Source organism: Micromys minutus (genome assembly GCF_963924665.1).
Source record: "Micromys minutus genome assembly, chromosome: 30".
NCBI classification, from domain to species: Eukaryota; Metazoa; Chordata; class Mammalia; order Rodentia; family Muridae; genus Micromys; species Micromys minutus.
This window is the reverse complement of record NC_137965.1, coordinates 28,879,553-28,891,025: the sequence shown is the minus strand read 5'-3', so window position 1 is coordinate 28,891,025 and position 11,473 is coordinate 28,879,553. Positions and strand designations below refer to the sequence as shown.

The window sequence follows — 11,473 nt, the reverse complement described above, 5'->3', positions numbered from 1 at the left end:
ACAACTGAAACTGAGGAAATTCAAGAAATCATCAGATCCTACTACAAAAACTTATACTCCACAAAATTGGAAAATCTGGAGGAAATGGACGAATTCCTAGACAGATACAAGGTGCCAAAGTTAAACCAGGACCAAGTAAACCATCTAAATAACCCTATAACACCTAAATAGAAGAAGTCACCAAAAGCCTCCCAACCAAAAAAAGCCCAGGTCCAGACGGGTTCAGCGCAGAATTTTATGAGACATTTATTGGGGATATAATACCAATACTCGCCAAACTATTCCAAAAGATAGAATCAGATGGACTATTACCCAACTCATTTTTTGAGGCTACAATAACCCTCGTACCTTAACCACACAAAGACCCTACAAAGAAAGAGAACTTCAGACAAATCTCACTTATGAATATTGATGCAAATATACTCAACAAAATACTTGCAAACCGAATCCAAGAACACACCAAAACGATCATTCATCATGACCAAGTAGGCTTCATCCCTGGGATGCAGGGATGGTTTAACATAAGGAAATCCATCAACGTAATCCACCATATAAACAAACTCAAAGACCAAAATCACATGGTCATCTCACTAGACACTGAGAAAGCATTCGACAAAATCCAACACCCTGTCATGTTAAAAGTCCTGGAAAGAACAGGAATCCAAGGCCCATACTTAAACATAATAAAAGCAATATACAGCAAACCAACAGCCAACATCAAACTTAATGGCGCGAAACTTGAAGCAATCCCACTAAAATCAGGGATTCGACAAGGCTACCCACTCTCCCCCTACCTATTTAACATAGTACTGGAAATGCTGGCTGGAGCAATTAGACAGCAAAAGGGGATCAAGGGGATACAAATCGGAAAGGAAGAGATAAAAACATCACTCTTTGCCGATGACATGATAATGTACTTGAGTGACCCCAAAAATTCCACCAGAAAACTCCTACAGCTGATAAACAAGTTCAGCAAAGTGGCTGAATAAAAAATTAACTCAAACAAATCAGTAGCCTTCCTATACTCAAAAGACAAACATGTGGAGAAAGAAATTAGGGAAAAGATACCCTTAACAATCGTCACAAAAACTATGAAATACCTTGGTTTGACTTTAACAAAGGAAGTGAAGGACCTGTATGACAAGAACTTTAAACCTCTAAAGAAAGAAATTGAGGAGGATCTCAGAAAATGGAAAGATCTCCCATGCTCATGGATTGGAAAAATCAACATCTTAAAAATGGCAATCCTACCAAAAGCAATCTACAGATTCAATGCAATCCCCATCAAAATTCCAACCCAATTCTTCATGGAATTGGAAAGATCAATGTGCAATTTCATATGGAATAAAAAAAGTCCTAGAATAGCGAAAGCCATCCTCAACAACAAAAATTCATCTGCGGGAATCACTATCCCTGACCTCAAGCTATACTACAAGGCAATTGTGCTGAAAACTGCATGGTACTGGTACAGAAATAGGCATGTGGATCAATGGAATAGAATAGAAGATCCAGAAATGAGCCCTCATGTATATGGTCACCTGATTTTTGACAAAGGAGAAGTAAACATTCAAAGAAAACGGATAGCCTATTCAACAAATGGTGCTGGTCCAACTGGCACACAGCATGCAAAAGAATGAAAATAGACCCTTTCTTATCTCCTTGTACAAAGCTCAAGTGTAAGTGGATCAAAGATCTCCACATTAAACCAGATACACTGAAACTATTAGATGAGAAAGTAGGGAAAACCTTAGAACACATAGGCACAGGAGAAAATTTCCTGAACAAAACACCAATGGCTCAAGCTCTAAGGTCAAAGATTAACAAATGGGACTTAATGAGATTGCAAAGTTTTTGTAAGGCTAAGGACATCATCAAGAAAACAAAACGGCAACCAACAGAATGGGAAAAGATCTTTACCAACACCACATCAGATAGAGGCCTAATATTCAAGGTGTACAAGGAACTCAAAAAGTAGACACCAAAGAATCAAATAATCGTATCAAAAATGGGGTACAGGGCTAAACAAAACGTTTTCAGTTGAGGAACACCAAATGGCCGAGAAACATCTGAGGAAGTGCTCCACATCCTTAGCCATCAGAGAAATGCAAATCAAAACAACCCTGAGATTCCACCTCACACCAGTTATATTGGCCAAGATCTAAAACTCAGATGACAGCAGATGCTGGCAAGGCTGCAGAGAAAGAGGAACACTTCTCCACTGTTGGTGGGGTTGCAATCTAATACAACCACTCTGGAAGTCTGTCTGGCGATACCTCAGAAAATTGGATATAGTACTACCTGAAGACCCAGCTATTCCACTTCTGGGCATATACCCCAGAGACACTTTAATACACAACAAAGATATATGCACCACAATGTTCATAGCGGCTCTATTTATAATAGCCAGAAGCTGGAAGGAACCCAGATGTCCCTCAGAAGATGAATGGATATAAAAATTTGGTACATATACACAATTGAATACTACTCAGCCACCAGAAACAATGACTTAACCAAATTCCTAAGAAAATGGCTACATCTAGAGAATATCATCCTGAGTGAGATAACCTAGTCACAAAAGAACAGACATCATATGCAGTCACTGATAGTGGGATGCTAACCCCAGAGGCTTGCACTCCCCCAGAAACAACTCACAGACTGTATGAAGTCCAAGAAATAAAGGAAACAAAACAAAACAAAAAAATATTTATAAAACAAGAAAACTTTAACTATTTCCATGTTGCATTTTGTTTTACATGTACTTTAGCTCTTTGTTACTATTAGGTTTTCAAGTCATACAATCAAACCTTAAAAAAAAAAAAGTACTGACTAAAAAATATATTCATATAGTTTTATGTAAAAATTATGTTAAAATCTGAAAAAAGTACTAACCAAAAAAAGTGTATAATTTTAAGCAAAAAAAAAAAAAAAGGTTTGATGGTATGCATTGAGATCTTATGAGTTACATTGGGCAAAAAGTACATGTAAAACAAAACATAAAATGGAAAATAGTCAACGTTTTCATGGTGTGTATTGATTAAACATAATGATTTTTAAACACCAAAAAAAAAAAGAGTCACAAAAGATGCAAAAACCAATATGTACTTAACACAAAATGTCCAGGATATCCAGGACAGAATAAAAAGACAAAACCTAAAGATAATAGCCACCGAAGAGGGCAAAAAAAAAAAAAAATCATGTAAAAGAGACAGTAAACATCTTCAACAAAACCATAGAAGAAAACTTACCTACCCTTAAGAATAGGATGACCATAAACATACAAGAAGCCTACAGAACTACAAATATATTGGACCAGCATAGTAATTCTTCCCAACACATAATAGTCAAAAAAACCAAATGTTCAAAATAAAAAAAAATAATACTATAATCAGTAAGAGAAAAGGTACATGTAAAGGCAGATCAATCAGAATTACACCAGACTTCTAACTAGAGATTGTGAAATCTAGAATCTGCTGGACTTACATAATACAGACCATAAAAGAACACAAATTACAGCCCAGGTTACCATATCCAGCTAAACTATCAATTACCATAAATGGAGAGGCCAAGATATTCCAGGAGAAAACTCTATTTACACAACATTTGTCCACAAATCCAGCCATACAAAGTATAATAGATGAAAAATCCAAAATAAGGAGGGAAAATACATCCTAGGAAAAGCAAGAATATAATTATGCAAGATAACCAAGAGATGAAAAGCACTCATACATAAATCTACATCTAAAAACAAAAGCAACAGAAAACAGCAATTACTATCACCTAATATATGTTAATATAAATGGACTCAATCCCCCTCCCAAAAAAAACATAGATTATCAGACTGGATATGTAAACAGGATCCAGCATTTTTCTGCATTTAAGAAACTCATCTCAGAGACAAAGACAGCCACACTGCCTCAGTGTAAAAGGCTTGAAAAATGTTTCCAAGATAATTTTCCTAAGAAATATGCTGGAGTAGCTATTCCAATATCGAATAAAACAAAGTTTTTCACACAAAAGTTATCAAAAACATAAGAAAGAACACTTTTTACTCATCACAGGAAAAAAAAAAAACATTATCAAGACAAACTCTAAGTCTTGAATCTCTATGTTCCAAATACAAGAACACCCACATTCATAAAATATACCCTACTAAAGCACAAAGCATATATTATATATTACACCACACACAATAATAGTAGGAGACCTGAACACCCTACTCTCATCAAAGGACAAATGATGGAAGCAAAAACTGAACAGATACAACGAAACTAGCAGAGATTATAAAACAATTTTCATTAATAGACAGTTAAAGAACATTCCATCCAAAAACAAAAGAATATACCTTCTTCTCAGCAATTCATTGCACCTTTTCCAAAATTTACCACAGCATCAGTCAAAAAAGTCACAAGAGATATCAGAATATTGAAATATACTCTCATGCATCCTATCAGATCACCACAAACAAAGGCTGGTCTGTAATAATAACAAAGAGAAGAAAATGGCCACACACATGTAAGTTGAACAATGCACTATGCAATTAAAACATGGTCAAGGAAAAATATAAAAGGTAATTAAGAATTGTCTTATAATTTAATGAAAATGAAAGCACAGCATACCAAAAACTATGGGATGCAAAAAAGCAGTACTAAGAGGTAAATTCATATCTCTGTGTGCCACCAAAAAAAAAAAAAAAAAACTGGAAATAACATATACTAGCAGATTTACAGTACAGCTGAAAGTTCTAGAACAAAAAGAAGATACACCCAAGAGAAGTAGACTGCAGGAATTAATACAACTCAGGAGAAAACAACCAAATAGAAACAATAAGAAAAATACAAAGAATCAACAAAACCAGGAGATGTTTCATTGAAAAACTCAAGAAGTTGGATAAACTCTTAGCCAGAATAATTAAAGGGCACAGCAATAGTATCAAAATTACCAAAATCAGAACTGAAAGGGAGACATAGCAACAGAAACTGAGGAAATTCAAGACATAATCAGATCCTGCTATAAAAACCTATACTCAATAAAACTGGAAAATCTGGAGGAAATGGACAAATTTCCAGACAGTTACCAGACACCAAAGTTAAATCAGGATGAGATAAACCATCTAAACCATCCCACAAAACTAGAATAAAAATAGAAGCAGTCAATAAAAGCCTCCCAAACAAAAAAGCCCAGGACCAGATGAGTTCAGTGCAGAATTCTATGAGACCTTCATAGAAGACCTAACACCAATACTCTCCAAACTATTACACAAAATAGAGACAGAGGCAACACTACCCTACTCATTCTTTGAAGCCATATTTACCCTCATTCCTAAACCACACAAAGACCCTCCAACAAACGATAACTTCACAACAATCTCCCTTATGAACATTGATGCAAAAATACTCAACAATCTTTTTGAAAACTGAATCCAAGTACACATCAAAACAATCATTCACCATGATCAAGTAGGCTTCATTCGTAGGATGCAGGGATGGTTCAATACATGAAAATCCATCAACATAATCCACCATACAAAGAAACTCAAAGGAAAAAAAAAAGAGCATGATCATCTCACTAGGTGCTGAGAAAGCATTTGAAAAAATTCAACAAACCCTCATGTTAAATGTCATGCAAAGAGCAGGACTCCAAGTCTTATACCTAAACATATTAAAATCAATATAGAGCAAACCAATTGCCAACATCAAACAAAAGAGTAAAAAACTTGAAGTAATCCTATTAAAATCAGGAACTAGACAAGGCTGCTCACTCCCTGCCCCTTCTTCAATATAGTACTAGAAGTCCTGGCCAGAACAATTAGACCACAAAAAGATGTTAAAGGAAAACAAAACTGAAAAAGAGAAGTCAGTATATCACCATTTTCAAATGGTATGATAATATAATTATGTGACCACAAAAATTCTACCAGAGAACTGTTATACCTGATAAACAACTTCAGCAAAGTGGCTGGATATAAAGCTAACTCAAATAAATCAGTAGTCTACCTCTACTCAAAGGATAAACATGCCAAAAAAGACATTAGGGAAAAGATACCCTTCATAATAGTCACAAACAATATGAAATTGCTTGGTATGACACTAACTCAGCAAGTGAAAGATCTGTATGACAAAAAATTCAAATCTCTGAAAAAATAAATTGAATAAGATCTCAGAAGATGCAAAAATCTCCCATGCTCATGATTAGGAAGGATCCACATTGTAAAGATGGCCATCTTACCAAAAGCAATCTATAGATTCAATGTAACCCCCATGAAATTTCCAACTCAATTATTCTAGAGTTCAAAAGAGCAACTTGCAAATTTATCTGGAATAAAAAAAAAAAAAAAAAAAAAAAAACCTACTATAGAAAAATCTATTGTCAACAACAGAAAACTTTTGCTGGAATTACCATCACTGACCTCAAGCTATATTACAAAACAATGTGTTAAAAACTGCTTGGTATTGGTCCACAGATAGGCAGGTAGATCAATGGAACAGAACTGAAAATCCAGAAATGAACCCTCACATTTATGGTCCTTTAAACTTTGGCAAAGGAGCTAAAAACATTAAATAGAAAAAGGACAGCCTCTTCAACAATGGTGCTGGTTCAAGTGGCTGTCAGAATGCAAAAGAATGCAAATCGATCCTTTCCATTCTCATTGTATAAGGCTCAAGTGAAAGCAGATCAAAGATCTCCACATAAAACCAGGTAAACTGAAACTATTAGAAGAGGAAGTAGGGAGAAGCTTAGAAAATACAGGCAGTAGTGAAATTTTCTTGAACAGAATACCAATGGGCTATGTTCTAAGACCAAGACTCAACAAATGGGACCTAATGAAATTTCAAATCTTCTGTAAGGCAAAGGACACTGTCAAAAAAAAGTCTTGAAAACTTTTTCCAAGTGGACAGTTTAGATGGACTGAGTAATTCACTGTCTTATTTTCTACCATTCACTCTGTTGTCTTCTGAGGGGGTGAATGATGATCACACATACAAATTTTTCTATTTCTTTAGATATCTATCTATTGATTGATTGATTTTGCTTAATATCCTGTTTGGTGCTCATCCTTCCCTTGAACTTTGAGTGAACTTAATAAAACACATTCATGACAAAAAATATTATCATAAAATTCTGAAGCCTTTGACTGTCAGTGATACCAGAAGTCTTAACTTCTCAAGATTCCAGTGATAGACTAAGAAGCTTCACTTGATGAGAGACTGATCTGTTGGTTTAGGTTTCAAAGTTAGTGAGTAGTAGCAGATTGAGGTCCCCAGATAGGAGCAAAGTACTCTGTGTCAAAGAAATTTTGCAGAAAAGCCTTGGCGAGGAATTGTATAGTTCCTGCCACAAGTACAGTCATATCTCTACAAGTACCAGTCATTGCATTAGTGATTTGATTATTCTTAATTTATACTTGCAGGTAAATTTAATAACTATTTACCCGAAGTGAAAAGTGAACTATGGGAACTTTTGCTTACTCGAAATTTTATTCCCACGGTGAATAAATACCTGGTAAATTAATTTATGCTGAATACCACTCACTATGATTTTTCTATGTTTATTTCAATTAAATTAAGCTTCTGAGAAGGTGGATACCCCCATAAAATCCCCCCAAGTATGGCACTTCAAAGCTATGCAAAGATAAGTATATCTTCTTCTACTGAGGCCATATAAGACAGCCAGTGAGTGGAATATATTCTGCAGACAGACAGTAGCATTAAGTATAGCCCAATGGCCCAAATGCTTGGATATTGTATCACATAGAATGTTCCCAGATCTCTGACAGCATATACCTTAATATGCTCACATGATTATGTGACTATGTGTTGTGACATTACATAATATCTAACTCTCAATAACATGTATGCTGTCACCTGAATTATCAATTAAATGTGTTTTATGTTCTTTATAAATTTTCTATTTAAGAATTGTAAGGATTGAGCATGACTTTTGTTTTGTTTTGTTTTGTTTTTTTTCTTGGACTTCACACTCTCTGTGAGTAGTTTCTGGGATAGTGCAGGATTCTGGGGTTAGCATCCCACTATTAGTGACTGCATATTATGTCTGTTCTTTTGTGACTGGGTTATCTCACTCAGGATGATATTCTCTAGATGCAGCCATTTTCTTAAGAATTTGGTTAAGTCTTTGTTTCTGGTGGCTGAGTAGTATTCCATTGTGTAAATGTACCACAATTTTTGTGTCCGTTCATCTATGAAGGACATCTGGGTTCTTTCCAGCTTCTGGCTATTGTAAATAGAGCTACTTTGGACATTTGGTGCATGTATCTTTGTTGTATATTAAAGTGTCTCTGGGGTATATGACCAGAAGTGGAATAGCTGGGTCTTCAGGTAGTACTATGACCAATTTTCTGAGGTATTGCCAGACTGATTTCCAGAGTGGTTGTATCAGTTTACAACCCCACCAACAGGGAAGAATTGTTCGTCTTTCTCTGCAACCTTGCCAGCATCTGCTGTCATCTGAGTTTTGGATCTTGGCCAATCTAACTGGTGTGAGGTGGAATCTCAGGGTTGTTTTGATTTGCATTTCCCTGATGGCTAAGGATGTTGAGCACTTCCTTAGGTGTTTCTCAGCCATTTGATATTCCTCAATTGAGAATATTTTGTTTAGCTCTTTACACCATTTTTTAATAGGGTTGTTTGATTCTCTGGTGTCTAGCTTTTTGAATTCTTTGTATACCTTGGATATTAGGCCTCTATCTGATGTGGAGTTAGTAAGGATCTTTTCCCATTCTTTTGGCTGCCATTTTCTTTCTTATACACCAAGAACACATTGACAAAATCCGGGTATTACATACACTTTTTGCTCACTGTAAAGAAAAGAAAAAAAGAAAAAAAAAAAAAAAGCCAAGCACTGAAAAAAAAATTGTATTGTTATTTTCTACAACATTCTTTTCTTTCTGTTAAACACTCTAAAATGATTTTCTAAAGCCTTGGAAAACCAGTGGACTATTGCCTGCAAATTTTTCACTGCCTTATTTACCATGTGGAAAGAGTTTGGTTAAATTCTGTGTATTAGAAACACTGTGCTTCTCCTTTAGATGTTTTGTGTACTATTGTTTTTTCTAGGAAACCCCATTGTGGTTTTAATGTTTCTATGTGCCCTTTTACCAATAAAAGATGGTCTATGAAAAAAAAATTTCTAAATATAATTATTAATTTTCAGTATTTGTCAAATAATATTAGATGAATTTGGTTAAAATAATTGATATACTTGAAGATAGTATTTATTATAAAAAACTAAATTTCTTTATACCATGAATATAAAAAAGTATATTTTTACAGTTCTTGCATGATGCTTACTAGTATTGGTTAGCTTTTTTTACTGTTTCTTTCAGGCCAAGTAATCTTATCCAGAATGCTCTATAATCTTTGAATGTGGACATATTTTTCATTTCAGAGGTGTGTTCTGAAACCTCCAGCAATCTTACAAATTTGTATTGTAGGTATGTATTATAAGATATAGTTGCTAATTTTAAAAACTTCAAGAGGGTATTGTTACAGTATATAAAGTACAGGCTGAACTCTATGAATACATGTTGGTCCTTAGCTTTTAGGACCCTCTGATTTAGCATCTCTGTAGCTCATCAGATTATTAATACTTTTCACTTATTTTGATTAGAAAAATGATTATGTTTATGATTTAAAGAAAATCATGCCCTATAAGAGAAGGAAATTTTGGATATGCAATCAAAACTATTTTCTTGTTACAAATTACAATTGGAATTCTAGGAAATATCTATCTTATTCTCTACTATATAATCTTCTTTATAAAATTTACATTAAACCTACAGATTTGATTCTCATGCACCTAATGGCATCAAATGCTTTGATAGTTCTCACTCAAGAAGTGCCCCTCACATTGGCAACTTTTGGGTTAAAGCAATTTTTAAATAATTTTGGATGTGAATTGCTTTTGTTCATTCAGAGAGTTAGCCGGAGTGTGTACATTATCGTCACCTGTTTCTTGAGTGTCTTCCAGGCCATCACCATCAGTCACAAAGAATTCTGTTGTATGGATCAAAAAGATAAGACAGTAAAGCACACTGGCTGCTTTATTTCATTTTCCTGGGTCTTGTCCATAATTATCAATTTTATTTTATTTTTGTACATACTTGGAAAAGGGAAAAGCCAAAACACAAGAATCAGTAGTTTTGAGTACTGTTCAACTAGAGGGGGTGATGATCTCAGTGCCTCACTCTGTATAGTATTGTTTATGTGTCCTGAAATTTTCTTTTTTGTGCTCATTGCCTGGTCCAGTGGCTCCATGATTATCATTCTATACAGACACAAACAGAGGGTTCAACACATCCACAGCATTCCTGTGTCCACCATAATATGACCAGAATCCAGAGACACCCAGAGGATCATAGTTTAGGTGTGTACATTTCTAGCATTTTATACTCTCTCCTCTTTCTTACAAAGTTGCATAGCTCTTTTGTATCATCACAATTTGATACTGTTGAATATCATCTGCTATTTTTCTCTGTGTTTTCCATCCTTTGGATCCTTTGTTCTTATGAGTAATTACTCTTTTATGCCCAGACACAGTTTGATCTGGATCTGGAATAAAATCTCCTTATCTTATTTAAGTATTTGAATGGTATACTTTACTTGATTTGCATTTATTAATTCATATTTTCTATCAAAGGATGAATAAAAAATTAATCATAGGACATTTTCCTAATAGAATGTTATTATATATGAGTATTGGAGTTTGTCAGCTGATAGAATCAGTAGCATATATTAGTTTTATCATATTATAATGACCCCAAGCACTCTGGAGAGTCTTCAATTTTTTCATTTGATATGAAATGAGCCACAGGAAAAAATGTTAATAAAACTGACCCTCTTGTAAATTTTATTTTGTGCGCATTGCTTGGTGCTACAAATTTCATAGAACACTTGTGAGTCAAAAAATTCTAAGAACAAGGACAGATGAAATTATGGCTGGCCATGTTCTTTTTCTTAATGAGGCTCTCCCTTCATCGTAGTTGGTATTGCCAGTGCCAGCTTTAGAAAAATGGGATTGTATCTTTTACACTTACAGAAACAATTCAGAAGGAATGAAGGTTTTTTACATTGTCTTTAGCTTTCTTTGATAATATACGATAGAGAGACATTTCATTAACAGGGATATTTGAATATAAAATGTCCTTCTTATTGTTCTGACTTTATCTTGTTTGATATCATGGTAATACTGTATCAAAACAAATTCAAATACATTAGTATAACCATTATGGAAACCTGTTTTGTATTCTCCCAGAATTTGAAAAGTTGATGTGCTATTTGTGCTAGCTTTACCACTTCAGAACTTATACCTGAAAAACCCATATATACAAAATATATTTTTCTATGACAAAATATTTGATTTGTATATTGCAGCAATGAGATAGGCATATCGTGGATATATTGACAAATAGATAATTCAAAAAATAAATATTTCAGATAAGAAATAGATAACAATT

General features: G+C 34.4%; 1 pseudogene across 1 annotated transcript; it reads left to right on the top strand.

Moving 5' to 3' along the window:
- Nucleotides 1-9,660: 9,660 nt before the first annotated feature.
- On the top strand, nucleotides 9,661-10,605 carry LOC308439946 (vomeronasal type-1 receptor 4-like; annotated as a pseudogene). Its single transcript has one exon. The product of its transcript is annotated as a vomeronasal type-1 receptor 4-like (transcript).
- Nucleotides 10,606-11,473: the final 868 nt, after the last annotated feature.